The sequence below is a fragment of the Phyllostomus hastatus genome, unplaced genomic scaffold (genome assembly GCF_019186645.2).
Source record: "Phyllostomus hastatus isolate PE091 unplaced genomic scaffold, TTU_PhHast_1.1 phas_contig_468, whole genome shotgun sequence".
Taxonomy (NCBI): domain Eukaryota; kingdom Metazoa; phylum Chordata; class Mammalia; order Chiroptera; family Phyllostomidae; genus Phyllostomus; species Phyllostomus hastatus.
Genome location: NW_025333884.1, coordinates 562,660 through 577,883, shown reverse-complemented (window position 1 = coordinate 577,883; position 15,224 = coordinate 562,660). Strand labels below are relative to the sequence as shown.

Sequence of the window (15,224 nt, the reverse complement as noted above, 5' to 3'; positions counted from 1 at the left end):
AATAACATGTGTGGTAAATAACCAATGATTTTGTAGAGGCCTGGAAGGACCCTAACCACCAACATTGTTCCAATTCCACATACATTTTCACCTTACTTGTAAGCAAGCATATACATAAATCTTTCAAAGATATCCTCTCCTAGAATCTTTTTTTTATTGTTGTTCAAGTACAATTGTCTCCATTTCCCTCCACTGCTTCCCGCCACTCCACCTATCTCCACCTCCCACTCTTGATCCTAACCCACTTTGGCTTTGCCCATGTGTCCTTTATACATGATCCTTCATGACCCTTCCCCTTTTTCTCTCTGTTATCCCCTCCCCAGTTCCCTCTGGTTACTGTCAGTTTTTTCTTTATGTCAATGTCTCTGATTATATTTTGCTTGCTTGTATGTATTTTTAATGGAAAAAAATTTTAAGTTGATGTTTATTTTCTCTTTTTTATTGTTGTTCAAGTACAGTTGTTTCCATTTTCACCCCACCATGCCCCCTGCCCCACCCATCCACACTTCCCATCTGAGAATCTACCTTCTTTGGCTTTGTCCATGTATCCTTCACAGGTGTTCCTTGATGACCCTTCCCCTATTATCACCTGTTATCTTTCTCCCCATCCTCTCTGGTTACTGTCAGTTTGTTCTTTATTACAGTGTCTCTGGTTGTATTTTGTTTGTTTGTTTGTTTTCTTGATTAGGTTCTACTTATAGGTGAGATCATATGGTATTTGTCTTTCACCACTTAGCTTACTTCACTTAGCATAATGCTCTCCAGATGCATTCATGCTGTCGTGAAGGGTAGGAGCTCCTTCTTTCTGCTGTGTAGTATTCCATTGTGTAAATGTACCATAATTTTTAAAAAATATATTTTATTGATTATGCTACTCCATTTGTCTCATTTTCTTCCTTTTATTCCCCTCTGTCCTGCATACCCTCTTTCATCCCATTCCACTCACCGCCCTCCACTTAGTTCATGTTCATTGTTGTACATGTAAGTTCTTTGGCTCCTACATTTCCTATATTATTCTTAACTTCCTGCTGTGTATTTTCTATCTACCATTTATGCTACTTATTCCTTGTACTTTTTCTACCTTTCTCCTCAACCCCCTCTCCTGCTGATAACCCCCCATGTGATCTCCATTTCTGTGATTCTGTTACTGTTCTAGTTGTCTGCTTAATTTGTTTTTATTTTTGTTTTTGTTTTTTAGGTTCAGTTGTTGATAGTTGTGAGTTTGTTGTCATTTTACTGTTCATAGGTTTGATCTCCTTTTTTCTTAGATAAGTCTCTTTAACATTTCATATCATACGGGCTTGGTAATGATGAACTCCCTTAACTTGACCTTATCTGGGAAGCACTTGATCTGCCCCTCTATTCTAAATGATAGCTTTGCTGGATAGAGTAATATTAGATGTAGGTCCTTGCCTTTCAAGACTTTGAATACTTCTTTTCAGCCCCTTCTTGCCTGTAAGCTGATTAGAAATCAGCTTATAGTCTTCTAGGCACTCCATTGTAGGTAACTGTCTTCTTTTCTCTTGTTGTTTTTTAGATTCTCTCCTTAACTTTAATCTTAGGTAATGTAGTCATAATGTGCCTTGGTGTGTTTGATTCCTTGCATCCAACTTCTTTGGGGCTCTCAGACCTCCCTGGACTTCCTGGAAATCTATTTCCCTAGCCAGATTGGGGAAGTTCTCCTTCATTATTTGTTCAAATAAGTTTTCAATTTCTTGCTCTTACTCTTTTCCTTCTTGTACCACTATGATTCAGATGTTGGAATGTTTAAAGATGTCTTGGAGGTTCCTAAGTCTCTCTCCTTATTTTTTTGAATTCTTGTTCCTTCATTCTGTTCTAGCTAATTAATTCTTTCTCCTTTCTGGTCCAAACCACTGATTTGAGTCCCAGTTTCCTTCCCTTCACTGTTGGCTCCCTGTGCATTTTCCTTTATTTCACTATTCATAGTTTTCACTTTTTCCTCTATTTGGCGAACATACTCAGCTAATTCTGTGAGCATTCTGATTACCAGTGTTTTGAACTGTGCATCTGATAGGTTGGCTGTTTCTTCATCACTTAATTGTATTTTTTTCTTGAGCTTTTGATCTTTTCTTTCATTTGGGTAATTTTTGTTTGTTTTGGTATGCCTGTTATGTAGGAAGTGGCAGAGCCTTAGGTATTCACCATGGCAGGGCAACCCAGGTAACTGCGTTGTGATGCTGTATGTGGGGGAGGGATCAGAGAAGAAACAATGGCACTTGGTTAGCGCTCTGACGGCTTTCAATTACTTCCCCCACTACCCACAAGCTAATTAGGCCTTTTGGGTGCTGATTGCCAGGTGGGTGGTTTTGTGTGTGTTCTAGGACTCTGTGGATCTCTCCAATGAACTCTCCTGTGAGGCTGGGAGTTTCTTCTGCTGCCTCATTCCCACAAGTTTTTTCAGTCAGAGGTTTTGGGGCTTTATTTCCTTGTTCTGGAACCCTGGGTGGCATGGTCTCTTGTATCCCCAGTTGTCCCTCCCTGTTTATCTGCACACAAATGTGGGACCATCCACTCTTCTAGCCACTATGTCTCCTGCCCCCATCCTCCAGGCACTGCCTTGCTGCAAGGCCTCTCCACCTGGCTGCCTGTCTCTGCCCCTCCTACTGGTCTGAACGAATGTTTCTTCTTTAACTCCTTGGTTGTCAGACTTCCATGCAATTCAATTTTCTGTCAGTTCTGGTTGTTTTTTGTTTTTAAATTTGTCGTTGTCCTTCTTTTGGTTGTGCAAGGATGTGCGGTGTGTCTATCTATGCCTCCATCTTCTGAACCATAATCTTTTGATCCACTCATTTAATGATGGGCACATAGGTTGCTTCCAGCACTTGGCTGTTGTAAATTGTGCTGCTATGAACATTGGGGTGCATAGGTTCTTTTGGGTTGGTGTTTCATGATTCTTAGGGTGTAATCCCAACAGTAGAATTGCTGGGTCAAAAGGCAGTTCCATTTTCAGATTTCTGAGGAAATTCCATACTATTTTCCACAGTGGCTGCACCAGTCTGCATTCACACCAATAGTGCACTAGAATTTCCTTTTTTCCCCAACCTCATCAGCACCTGTTGATTGTTGATTTATGATGGCCATTCTCATCAGTGTGAAGTGGTATCTCATTGTGGTTTTAATTTGTATCTCTCTGATAGCTAGTGATGCTGAGAAACCTTTCATATGTCTTTGGGTCCTCTCTATGTCCACCTTGGAGAAGTGTCTGTTCACATCCTTTGCCCATTTTTCAACTGGGTTGTTTGTCTTTCTGGAGTGGAGTTGTGTGAGTTCTTTATATATTTTGGAGATCAAGTACTTGTCTGAGGTATCATTTGTAAATATGTTTCCCCATATGGTTGGTTCCCTTTTTGTTTTTCTGATGTTTTCCTTAGCCATGCAGGAGATTTTTAGTTTGATGAAATTCCATGTGTTTATTCTCTCCTTTATGTCCCCTTCTCTAGGGCACACATCAGTGAAAACATTGCTGAGTGGAATATCTGAAATGTTTCTGCCTGTGTTCTCCTCTAGGACTTTTATGGTGTCATGACATATATCTAAATCTTTTATCCATGTTGAGTTTATTTTTGTATAAATTGGTGTTTGAGTTTCATTTTTTTTTGCATGTAGCTGTTGAAATCTCCCAACACCATTTGTTGGAGAGTCTATTTTTGCTCAATATTATGCTTCTGCCCCCTTTGTTGAACACTAATTGACCATAGAAACTTGGGTTTATTTCTGGGCTGTCTATTCTGTTCCATTGATTTGTATGTCTGTTCTTATGCCAGTACCAGACTGTTTTGATTACCATGGCCTTGTAATATCTTTTGATGTCAGATATTGTGATTCCTCCTATTTTATTCTTCTTCCTCAATATTGCTTCAGTTATTCAGAGTCATTTATTTTTCCATATAAATTTTTGAAATGTTTGTTCTATATCTGTGAATTATGTCATTGGTACTTTAATAGGGATTACATTGAATCTATAAATTGCTTTGGGTAGTGTGGACATTTTGATGATGTTGATTCTTCCAATTCATGAACCTGGTATATGTTTCCAATTATTTGTTTCTAACAATATGGAAGGCTTCACAAATTTGTGTGTCATCCTTGCACAGGGGCCATGCTAATCTTCTATCATTCCAATTTTAATATATGTGCTGCCAAAGCAAGCGCCACTCAGAATCTTGACTGTGTGGGAAGTGTAAGGACTCCCTAAAAGGCCAGTGGGGTAAAGGCCCCAGATCTTGGGCATGGGGAACCAATGCCTTCACTGTCCTTTGATCACCAGGAGACCCCTGAAGTGCACTCACAACATAGGAGACATTCTTGGCTTTTTGTCATTTGCATAAATTCCATGTACCTGTTTCAAAGAGTCCACAAACAAAAAACAAGGTATTGGAAAATAGACACTACCTTCTGGTTCTGATGAGCTTGTTTTGGCTCTGATTGCCTCCTGAGCATAGAACAAAATCCTAGAAAGACCTGCAGGCTGGTTGCCCTTTTGAAACCAAAGGACCATCAGGAGGCCAGAAAATATGTAAAATCTTGGAGAGAATTAGATGGGAAATTTTAATGATTGGAAAAGCAGAAATGAGAGGAAGTGTATATGTTGTAATCTTGGTTTCAAATGAAGATAAAATGTAGGGAGAAGAGGCAGAAGAGCATATTTTCAGGAAAAGGCTGAGAACTCCAAAGTGAAGGAGAAGTCATAGTCCAATTGCAGAGAAGTGAGTCATTGGAGTTGGTTGAGGGAGGTGGAAAAGAAGAGGCAGCTATTCTTCCAGGTATGGTCATGGTCTTGAGAGGCAGGATGGCTTTTTGAAAGAAACAATAATGTACTTGGAGGCTTGGAGGACTTCCTTTGATACTGGGACCAAACACTTAATTAGGGGAGTCCATGGAGGAGGCATGCACTCCTATAGATGAAGGGGAAAAATTAAACAAGAAACTGTCAAAAAACAAAACAAAACAAAACAAAACAAAACAAAAACACCGGTGAGCAGGGTTGGGGTTGTAGTAGTGCTGGGATGGAAGGAGAGAATGTGTCCCTCAACAGAGGTAGCCAGAGAAACATGTGGGCTCTAACCATGTGAGTGCAGGAACTTGCCTTTTAGGACTTTGTAGTCCCAGGTAAGGGGCAACAAGGCCTTTGGAGGGGTGTGAGAGAGAGACTGGAGGCCACTGAGGGACCAGGAGCCTGGGTAGCAAGGACAGATGAGAGGGTGTAAAAACCATACAGGTAAACTGAAGCAGAAGAGGCAGGAGGAGATTCCAAGGAGAGAGGAATTCTGGGAGTGAATGTCAGATCTGAAGAGGGTTTTAAAACTTCATTCTGGGAAAACAGTGGGAAAGGCAGGTGGATTGGTGTTGAGGGGAGTGTGCCAACCAGAGTTCAGGGATCTTGGTTTCTATAAAGGATTGCAGGCCAGGGTTTTCAGTGACTGACTCTGTCTAGGGGTAGACTGGTGCTGCTTGTTTCCCAAGGCAGATGTGGTTCTAGCAGTTTCATCTTGGCCTGGAAACACCTTAGAAGCACAAAATGTTACCTTTCCAGTACCCTAAAACCTCTGACCCTAAAGGCTGCAGTTGGCTGTAAGTGCCCATAAAAAAGTCATAAAAGGCACAGAGTGGAGGCCAGGGAGCAGCCTGGCAGTGGGGATTGTGGTACCTGATGGAGGGGGAGTGAGGCAGCGTGTTCTTGAAGTTTGCTGAGCTTAAGAGATTGAGAAAAAAGGTGAGTGAGAGTTGTGGACTAAGGACTTCAGATACCAGCAGGGACTCTGGCACTTTTGGTGCCCAGCCCAGGACTACCTGGGCTACAATGTGATACCCAGATGGTAGCTGCTTGTCTGGGCTTTGGGGAATGTCAGAGAGGTCATGCTATGACCCAAGGCTAGCTGCCACCAGCACTAAGCCCAGGCCACTCCATAAAAGAAAAAGGGCACACTGAGTGTTTGTAAGTGAGTCTGTGCACAGGCTTTTAAAAAGGAGGCATGAATTTCACAAGCCTGCTATTTCACCTGGATGGAGTCCCTACTGAGTCAGATGGGGTGGGGTCTCAGGGAATCATCAGGGTGGGGTGAGCAGTGTTGGCCACGTTAAGGCAGATTTAAATTTGGTACCCACCTGCATGCAGATTGGCGGCAAGGCTCAACACAGAGATACGGGCCACCCTTGCCTTTATGCCACCCAGCTCAGGTTTTTTCCTAATTTCTCTGGTTCCTTATGGGCTGCTGTCCCTTTGCTGGAACTTAGAGTGAGTGCCTGTGAGCAACTGTCTATGTGTGGGTCCTTTGAGAGGACACATGTGTTTCCAACAGCCCCGCACTTCACTGGGACAGAATCCCCACCAGTTTCCACAGCCAGCTGCTGTGGGGACTCCTATTCCTTGTACTGGGGCCTTAGGCAGGAGAGCTTTCTATGGGGCTAGGATCATTCACTCCCTAGAGGACTTCTGCAGCCAAGATATTTTTCCTGATTCTCAACCACCACACATGGCTTTGGGACCATCCTGTTTTATGTTTTCATTAGTCTTATCAGTCTAGTCCTGTTTACTTTTTTATATCCATAGTTATATTATAGTTTTGTCAACTAGTCTTCAGATGGCTTTTAGGTTTATTGCTCTATAATTTACTTGTAGTTGTGATATGGTTGTAGGAGGAGGAAAGCACAGTATTTTCCTGCTCCACCATCATGATCTGAACGTCTGTAGGAATTCCCCCGGATCTTTGCTCCTTTATCTCTTGGTTAGGTCTATTAGTGACACCATCATTGACCTTTCATAGCTTTTGTTTCTAAAGACACTATGTTAAGAGCTCTCTGTTACATCTTTGCACACTAGCTTGCACTCTGATAGTGCAGCTTATTAGGGTTATTACTCCCACAATGCTTTTGATGGCTATGTGCTGGCCTCTGTAATTCTCAGATTCTATCACCCTTGTTGCTACTACAAAGTTTTGTTCTGTAACAGGACCTCCTGTTTTCAGTTCTGATCTCTTGAGGATATCCACCACGTGCATTTCAGTGACACAGTTTCTTCACCAGTTGGACCTCAACAGCACACCTGAGGCTCTTACTTGGGTTTAGGGTTTCCAACTAATATAGGAGATGCATCTCAGTATGTCCCCTTTTCTGAAGTTTATGATTCTCAATATCACTGTAAGAGTGCCCTGCAATTGAGTTCTGAGGCTCACATTCAGAGTTAGCACAATACCCAGTGGCTAAAAGAAACTTCCTTCATAAGACTCTCCTGACATCAACACTAGCCACACATGTGGAGTTCCAAGGCCACCCAGACTTTTGTCCAATGAGCTACTTCAGGGCTTTCCACAATCCCAGTGGGTTGAGTATTTTGCCAAAATGACTCATAGAACTCGACAAAATTCCATACTTATGATTATAGTTATATCACAACAATGTAATACAATTTGGAACTAACAAAAAGAGAGACATATAGAGCTATGTCATTGAGAATTCCACTAGTGAATCAGCCAATGTCTTCTCTTAAAGGAGGCAGGACACACCATGCTCAGCCACATTGAAGGTTTTAACAACCAAAAGCTCACCTGATCATTAGTGTCCAGAATGTTTATTGGGTTTAATTTCATAGGCAGTTGTGACTGACATGGGCAATGGTATTGAATTCGGTCTCTATTTTCACTTGTTTATCTGGATGTCAGGTCTGCTGAAAGCCCAATCTATTAACCACATGGTTCATATTTTAAGTGACCAGTTCCCCTTCTGAGTTGTGTTGCTAACATGAGCTCAGATGGGATCCAAAGAGTCCTGAATACAAATTGTTGGTAAAATTTCCTGGACTTGATAGACCAAATAATGAAGTTGACAACTCCAGAATTCTATCAGTTTAGTGGAAACTTAAGAATTATGTAGAACAGGGAAGTGTGGATAGGGGTATTGCTTTGAGACCCAACCCAGATAAATAGGACAAATTTTTCATGTTATTTCTTTGCAAGGAGCCAGCCTGTTACAAGAATCAACATGCTTTTGAGAATAAGGGGGAGGTAAAGCAGAAAGACTCCTAGGGAATTTATGGGAACAATGTATGTATTGGCCAAGATCTAGCCTGGGGGACAGGCATCAGCCATATCACAGAACAGTCTCTGCTTCACCATCCATCAATCCTGACTGACTTTAAAACCTCGTATGCCCCTTCTTCTGCAAGGTGCATGAGTGGTCAACCAGGGGCTTCAAAGCAGAAAACACACTGAAGACATGGTCTAGACCAAAAATACAGACACATACAAGAAATAAACAAATTAAATAAAGCCAATCGATACTAGTCAAAAAGTTTTATCATACCTCCTGAGACCAGAATCAGTATGCTAACAAGAATCAAAAGTGTAAGAGGTACTCAAGTGAGCCTCAGCGCACAGGTTCAAAATCATTCCTTTGCCAATATATTTATAATTTATCAAGAAACATGATATTTGTTTTTTAAATTTGTTTATTAATGTATATATTTAATATATATATTTATTTGTTTATTAATGTATATATTTATTTTTTTGAATGGAATGAATTGAGGTGATGTCAGTTAATATAATAATACAGGTTTCAGGTAGACCACTCTGCAATCTATCCCCTGTATGTGTTATTGTGTGTCTATCATTCCAAGGAAAGTACCCCTCCCTAAATATTTGTCCCCACTGTACATATTTTCTGCCTCCACGATCCACATTTTCTTTGACAGTCAGCACACTGTTGTTTGTGTCCATGTTTCTTTCTATTATTCTTCAAATTATTGTGAAATTCTTTGAATATGTCCAATAAAAGACCTTAGGTTCTTGCTTTCTTCGTGTTTTATTTCTCCTTAAGGACTTCAGGGGAGGGCTTGAATTCTGCATCTTGTGGCTGGTGGGAAACAAAATCTCCTCCATAATCAGAAATCTTGTCAGAATCTCTTTGACACCTTTCATTTTCTTGAAGGAAGTTTATGTGTGAACAGCAGTTCTTCACCTTTCACCAAAAAACGTTCATACTTTTGAAGTTCTTCAGCAAATTCCAGCTGTGGGCCAGTTTCACACCAGAGTTTCTGGTGTGTTTGGCACCATTCACTACATCTTTGTTTGATCTGATGTGGAAGCAGACTGCTTGTTTGATGCTCTAGATATTAGCTGACATATTTCAAAGCAAAGTCACTTGCCTCACTGCAACATTCCATCCAATTCATAAAATATGAAGTCAAAGTGGTTGATGGGGCAACTGTCTTCACTCTTTCTTGAACAGGCTGCTTAATGATTTTGGAGATACTACCTCCATGTTCTTCTTTATTTCATTTCTTCTTCTGTTTCCCCTTGACTCAAAACGTGAAAAAGAATTCAGTGACTCATCAGTTCATGTTGAAGTTTTTGGATACTCTGCAAAGAGTTGCAGTGGAATGCTTTCTCTCATCCAAATGCTATCTTCATGAGAACCCAACTTTATCTCCAGATGAGTGGATGTCCAAATCATCTGGGGATGTTAGAGATCTTTTCACACATGTAGCCTGGCCAAAACTGGAAAAGCATCTTTGGCCTGGTAATTGCCTCCAAGACCATAGTGGCATTGCAGTGTGCCTTGGAACACGTGTTAAAAACCGCTGCTTCTACGGGTACAGAAAGAAGCTCAGAACTCAGGCAGTTGGTCCTGATGGACAGGCCAAATGGGATAGAGCAGCAAGGACAAGGTAAAGAGGGGAATTCATATCCTGCTCAGGCTTGAAATTTATAGACTGAGCAAAGAATGGAGAATGACATGAGGTCTCTGGGGAGACAGAAAGATTGAGCTGAGTGTCAGAGCCAATTCCAAAAAAGGAAGTGAGTTTCCCTGGATCAGTTGGTAGGAGCCTTGTCCTCATACTGAAAGGTTGTTGGTTGGATAGCCTGTTCCCGTGCTCGTGATTCTTGATCCAGGTGCATATGGAAGGCAACCCATCAGTGTTACTCTCTCACATCAATGTTTCTTTCTTTTCTTTCCTTTGTGCCTTCCTCTCTGTCCAAAATGCAGGGCCAAAATGTCCTCAGGAAGGTTAAAAAATAACAAAAACAGAAGCAAACTTTAAAAGCAGGATGTGGGTGAAACGTTATTGTTTGGTGCCAAAGAGGTTTCCTGAACTGCCATGGGGGGAAATGGCTGATGACAAGCTGGTGGAGGTGACAGAAAGACATGTCAAAGACAGTTTTTGGAGCTGGGGCAGGCTTCGCAGTTTCTGTTCTTCAATGGCTGAGACTGCACAGTTGCTGGAAGTTGGGTCTGGGTCTGGTGATTGCAGTCCTTCTCTTCCTGGGTCAGAAAGGCAATGTTGACCTCCAAGGTTCCAGTCACACTGCAGCCAGTTTTTCATGTAAGCAGATGTTTACATTTATAAGAAGAACTTATGGAGATCCTGTAGGAAGGCTGAAGAAAATGTTTGTGCAAAGTGTGGGGTCAGGGTAGGGCTGTTTGGTGAAAAGACCTTGGAGTGTTCAGAACCAAGATTAACATAAAAATAGGAGGAGGGTTGGCAACAGTGGGTCAAAATCTAGGAAAAGTGTAGAGTATAGAGTGCATTTTGGGGCTTGTGGTTTGGGGTAGGGTGTCCAAGCCTAAAAGTCCTGGGCTGGAGAAACCAGATTAAGCTAGAAGATGCAGAGAGTGAAGATGTGGGTGTTGAGGGACAAAAAAGAGTTTGAAGTGTGTGCAGCCCAGAACAATCCAGACACATGCGGTGGATGTGAGATCAAGTGGTAGAAGGTTCTTGACTGTGGAGACCCCACAAGAACCTGGAGAGGATGAGTCAGGATGTAGGGATAAAATAAGGAGGAAGGTGGAGAGAGGGAAAGTATTATAGAAAAGCAGAGCGGGGAATTCCAAGGATAGGAATAACCACAGGGGTTGATACTGTTGACCACACTGTTCTTTCCTCATGCAAAAAGCGGCCTCAGTGGAGTCCCACAATGTTGAAACTGTGGGTCTGAAAGGTCCCTTTAGGCAGTGGGGCTTGTCAAGTCCACACCATTCCATGGCCAAGGTCTGTCCTTACACTTCTGTGGAGGAGAGTGGGGGGCAGTTCCTAAATGCAGAGCTTCGTGTTCCCCCTTTCCTGACCTCAGCTTGTTGCTTGAAGTCTTCTGGCCCCAAGAACCTGCTCAGGGCCCTATTCAATGCGTGGACTTCCCTGTGGCATCCATTTCCTGTCTGCTCCTCCATCTTATTGTCATTTTTCTGCAAGTGTGGAAATCCCCTTTACCGGCGCCGAGATCTGCACTCATGGCCACCACCCTCTGCTCTCCATTCTGAAGCAGGAGGTTTTTTAAGCTGACTCAGGACTTGACTTCATAGTTTTGTCTTTGAAACTTTTCTCTCTGGTAAATCCCCTGAGTGTTCACAGCACAGACACCTCCTGCCCATGGAGGTGACGTCCCAGCTCCTGGTGGTGGGTTCCCTGGGGTTTCGAGACCCGTCCCCTGCTCAGAGCCCAGGCCAGGGACTCAGATCCCAAATGAGAAGGAAGTCACCGCAGGACCAGAAACCACACCACATTCTCGTAGGACAGTGTTTCATTTTCTTGGCTTCAAGCTTGCCTTTCTAATCAGGGATGTGGAGGTGGTATGGCGATGGAAGCTAAGTTGAGAAGCAAAATGCCATGGTCCCTGGTAGTTGAAGGTGCAGTGCAGGAATAAGTCCGGGGAGCAAATTACAGCAGACTGTGTGTCCTCCTGAAGTTCGTTATTTTAACATACGAAATTCATGTGTAGTGATGAAGCCACAGTTCTCTTCTTTGAATTCCTCATGGGGTATCATCTCATAAAAATAATATGTCAGGTTGTCTTCTAAGCATTCACAAAGATCATCTAAACAGGAGGTAGCCTCATTAGCAGAGATTAAACCACAAACACCTGTGCTGGTTGGCGACGACGCATCATCCTTCTAAAATAATATGTGATGTCCCTTCATAAAATAGTCATATTTACCCGGTTGTACGCAGCTGAGGATATCTTGCCAAGTAGAAACATCAGCATCTGATTGATTAGAAAGGTACACAGTGGGTCCAAGACAATCAGGGCTTGCTCCATTCCACGTGCCTCTAATTGATGTCTTCCAATATCCAAGATCTTATCTGTGAAATATTTAACTAAAGTACATACTGCGTTCTCCATGCCCAGGTCCTTTCCAAATGAAGTTCACAGCTCCAAACGAAGAATATCACCCTTTCTTCCACTGGTTTTGTGGCCAGGAGTGACATCACTGTGGAGAGTCAGCCTCTTTTATAAAGGGGTACTGGGCAAGCTCCTCCTTCCAAAGAAGTCTTGGCCAATGGGTGTGTGCCACAACACCAATAACCACTTCTTGTCTTGAATTAGTTTCTTCTGACACAGAACTATTTTAACAAACCAGAGCCTCTGTTTTCTAAGCTGATACATGAAAAACATTCTCCCTTTAATGGAAGGAAGAAGAACCAAGCTCAAATTCTTTATAAGTTTATTTTTGTTATTTAAACTTATTTACAGAATCAACTTTATTGTTCAGCTTAACCATATGTGAAATTTTGTTTCTAAAAATTTCTTATCACTAATGGTTTACAGCTTTTCTCATCTTGCTCAGTTTGTCTCTTCTTAACTCATTTAGAAATAAGCAAATTTAGAACAGTCCATTTCTCTTTAGTTTTCTTTTAAAAAATGTTTCCTTACATTATACCTTCTATTACTAAACATATGCTAATTCTTTTTAATTTAATTCAAACTCTTTGCTCCAAGGTGCTTTAATCTCTAGAGATTCCTAACAAGGAAGCAACTCAGATCCTTCATTTAGTAAATGTATGATTATCATAACTCTTAAAAACAGCTTCTTTCATTGGCAAATATATGTACAATTCTTAAAGAAACATTATTTTTGTTTTAAAAACTTTTTTTTTACTGATGTACTTATTTAATGTCTTTAAATGGAATGAACAGAGGTGATGTTGGTCAACAAAATAATACAGCTGTCAGGTAGACCAGTCTACAGTATATCCCCTGTATATTGTACTGTGTATCCACCATCCCAAGGAAAGTCTCCTCCCACCACCATTCATCTCCTCTCTACCCTTTTTCTGCCTCCCCCACCTGCCTTTTCTTCAACAGTCATGTATCTTTCTATTATTCTTCAAGCATCATTAAATTCTTTCAAGTGTTATTGTTTGGAGCCAAAGAGGTTTCCTGAACTGCTGTGGTTGGGGGGCAGAACTGGCCAATGACAAGCTGTGAAAGGTGGCAGAAAGATGCATTAAAAATAGTTTTTGGAGCTGGGGTAGGGTTCTCAGTTTCAGTTCTTCACTGGCCAAGACTGCACAGCAGCTGGAAGCTAGGTTTGGGCCTGATAATTGCAGTCCTTCCCTTGCTGGGTCAGAAAGGCAATGTTGACCTCCAAGGTTCCAGTCACACTGCAGCCAGTTTTTCATGTAAGCGGATGTTTACATTTATAAGGAGAACTTATGGAGATCCTGTAGGAATGCTGAAGAAAATGCCTGTGCAAGGTGAGGGGTCAGGGCAGGGCTGGATGGTGAAAAGACCTTGGAGTGTTCAGAACCAAGATTAACCTAAAAATGGGGAGAGGGGTAAATGCAGTGGGTGAAAAACAAGGAAGAGTATAGAGTGTAGTGTGCAGAGCCTCCAAGCATGTAGCACGTTTGTGGCTTGGGGTAGGGTGCCCAAGCCTAAAAGTCGTAGGCTGGAGAAACCTGATCAATTGGGAGGCAGACAGTGATGAGGTGGGTGTTGGGGGTCAAAAAGGCATATGGGGTGTGCACTGCCCAGAAGAATCATGACAAATGAGGTGGTGTGAGACCAAAGGGCAGGCAGTTCTTGATTGCTGGGAGCCCAGAAGAACATGAAAAGGACAGGTGGGGATGTAGGGACAAAGTAAGGGGAAAAACAAAGGACAGGACAAGTACCATAGAAAGTCATGGAGTTGAGTTCCAAGGGTAGGAATCACTTTTCAGGGGTTGACACTGCTTGTCTAGCCTTTTCTTTGCTCCTGCCAAAAGTGGCGTTAGCGGAATCCCACTCTGTCAAAACTGGAGGTCTGAAGGGTCCCGTTAGGATGGCAGAGGGGCTTGTCAAGTTCACACTGTTCCCCAGCCAAGGTGTGTCCTTACACTTCTGGGGGAGGTTTCTGACACAGAGAGGTTCACGTTTCCCCCTTCCAGACCCTAACCTGTTCCTTGAGACTTTCCGCCCCAAGAAGCTGCTCAGGGCCCTTGATGGATTCAACTTCCCTGTGGCAGCCACTTCATGTCTGCTCCCCCATCTGGCTGATGTCTGTCTGCAAGTGTGCAAATCCCCTTTCCCTGTGCTGGGAAGTGTACTCAGGGCCACCTCCTCTGCTCTCCATACTGAAGCAGGAACATTTTCTTCACTTTTTAAAATTGTTTTTCAAGTACAGTTGTCTCAAGTTTCCTTCCACTATCCCCCAACATTCCAGCCATCCCCATTTCCCACCCTTCATCCTAGCCCCCTTTGGTTTAGTCCTTGTGTACCTTATGCATGTTGCTAAAAACCATTCCCCCTTTACCCTTCATTATCCCCTCTGACCCCCACTCTGGATACTGGCAGTCTCTTCTTAATTTCAGTGTCTCTGATTCTGTTTTGAAACAGGAGGCTTTTATAGCCTCCTGAGGACTGGATTCTAGAGGTTTACTTTGAAACTTCTCTTTCTGCTAAATCCCCAGAAGCTTACAATTCAGACTAGCCTTGCCCCATGGAGATGTCCTCTCGATCGCTGGGGGGTTCCCTCCAGATTGGGACCCCACCACTGCTGAGAACCCAATCAGGGACTCACCTCCCAAATGGGAAGGAAGTCACCACAGAACCACAATGACACCACATATTTGTTTCATAAATCATTTATTTTCTTGGATTTAAGGTGGCTTTCTTGTCAGGGAGGTGGAATTGGTGTGGCAATGAAATCTAAGTTCAGAATCAAAATTCCATGGTCCCTGGTAGTTGAAGTAGCAGGGCAGGAACAAGTTGGGGAGGATAATAAATAGGAGACTGTGTGCTTTCCTGAAAACCACGATTTTATCATACCCTATTTTCCTGGAGTGAGGAAGCCAGACTGTCCTGTTAGAATTCCTCAGGGGGTGTCATCTCCTAAAAATAATATGTCAGGTTGCCTTGTAAGCATTCACAAGATTGTCTAAACACACGCTGGCTTCATAGGCAGAGATTAAACCAGAAACAGTTCTGCCAGGATGAATGTAGGTGACA

At 42.5% G+C, this 15,224-nt stretch overlaps 1 non-coding gene across 1 annotated transcript; it reads right to left on the bottom strand.

Moving 5' to 3' along the window:
- Positions 1 to 4,070: 4,070 nt before the first annotated feature.
- On the bottom strand, positions 4,071 to 4,173 carry LOC123823066. The gene has a single exon (XR_006786473.1). It is a non-coding gene; the product is annotated as a U6 spliceosomal RNA (small nuclear RNA).
- Between the last annotated feature and the right edge of the window lie 11,051 nt (positions 4,174 to 15,224).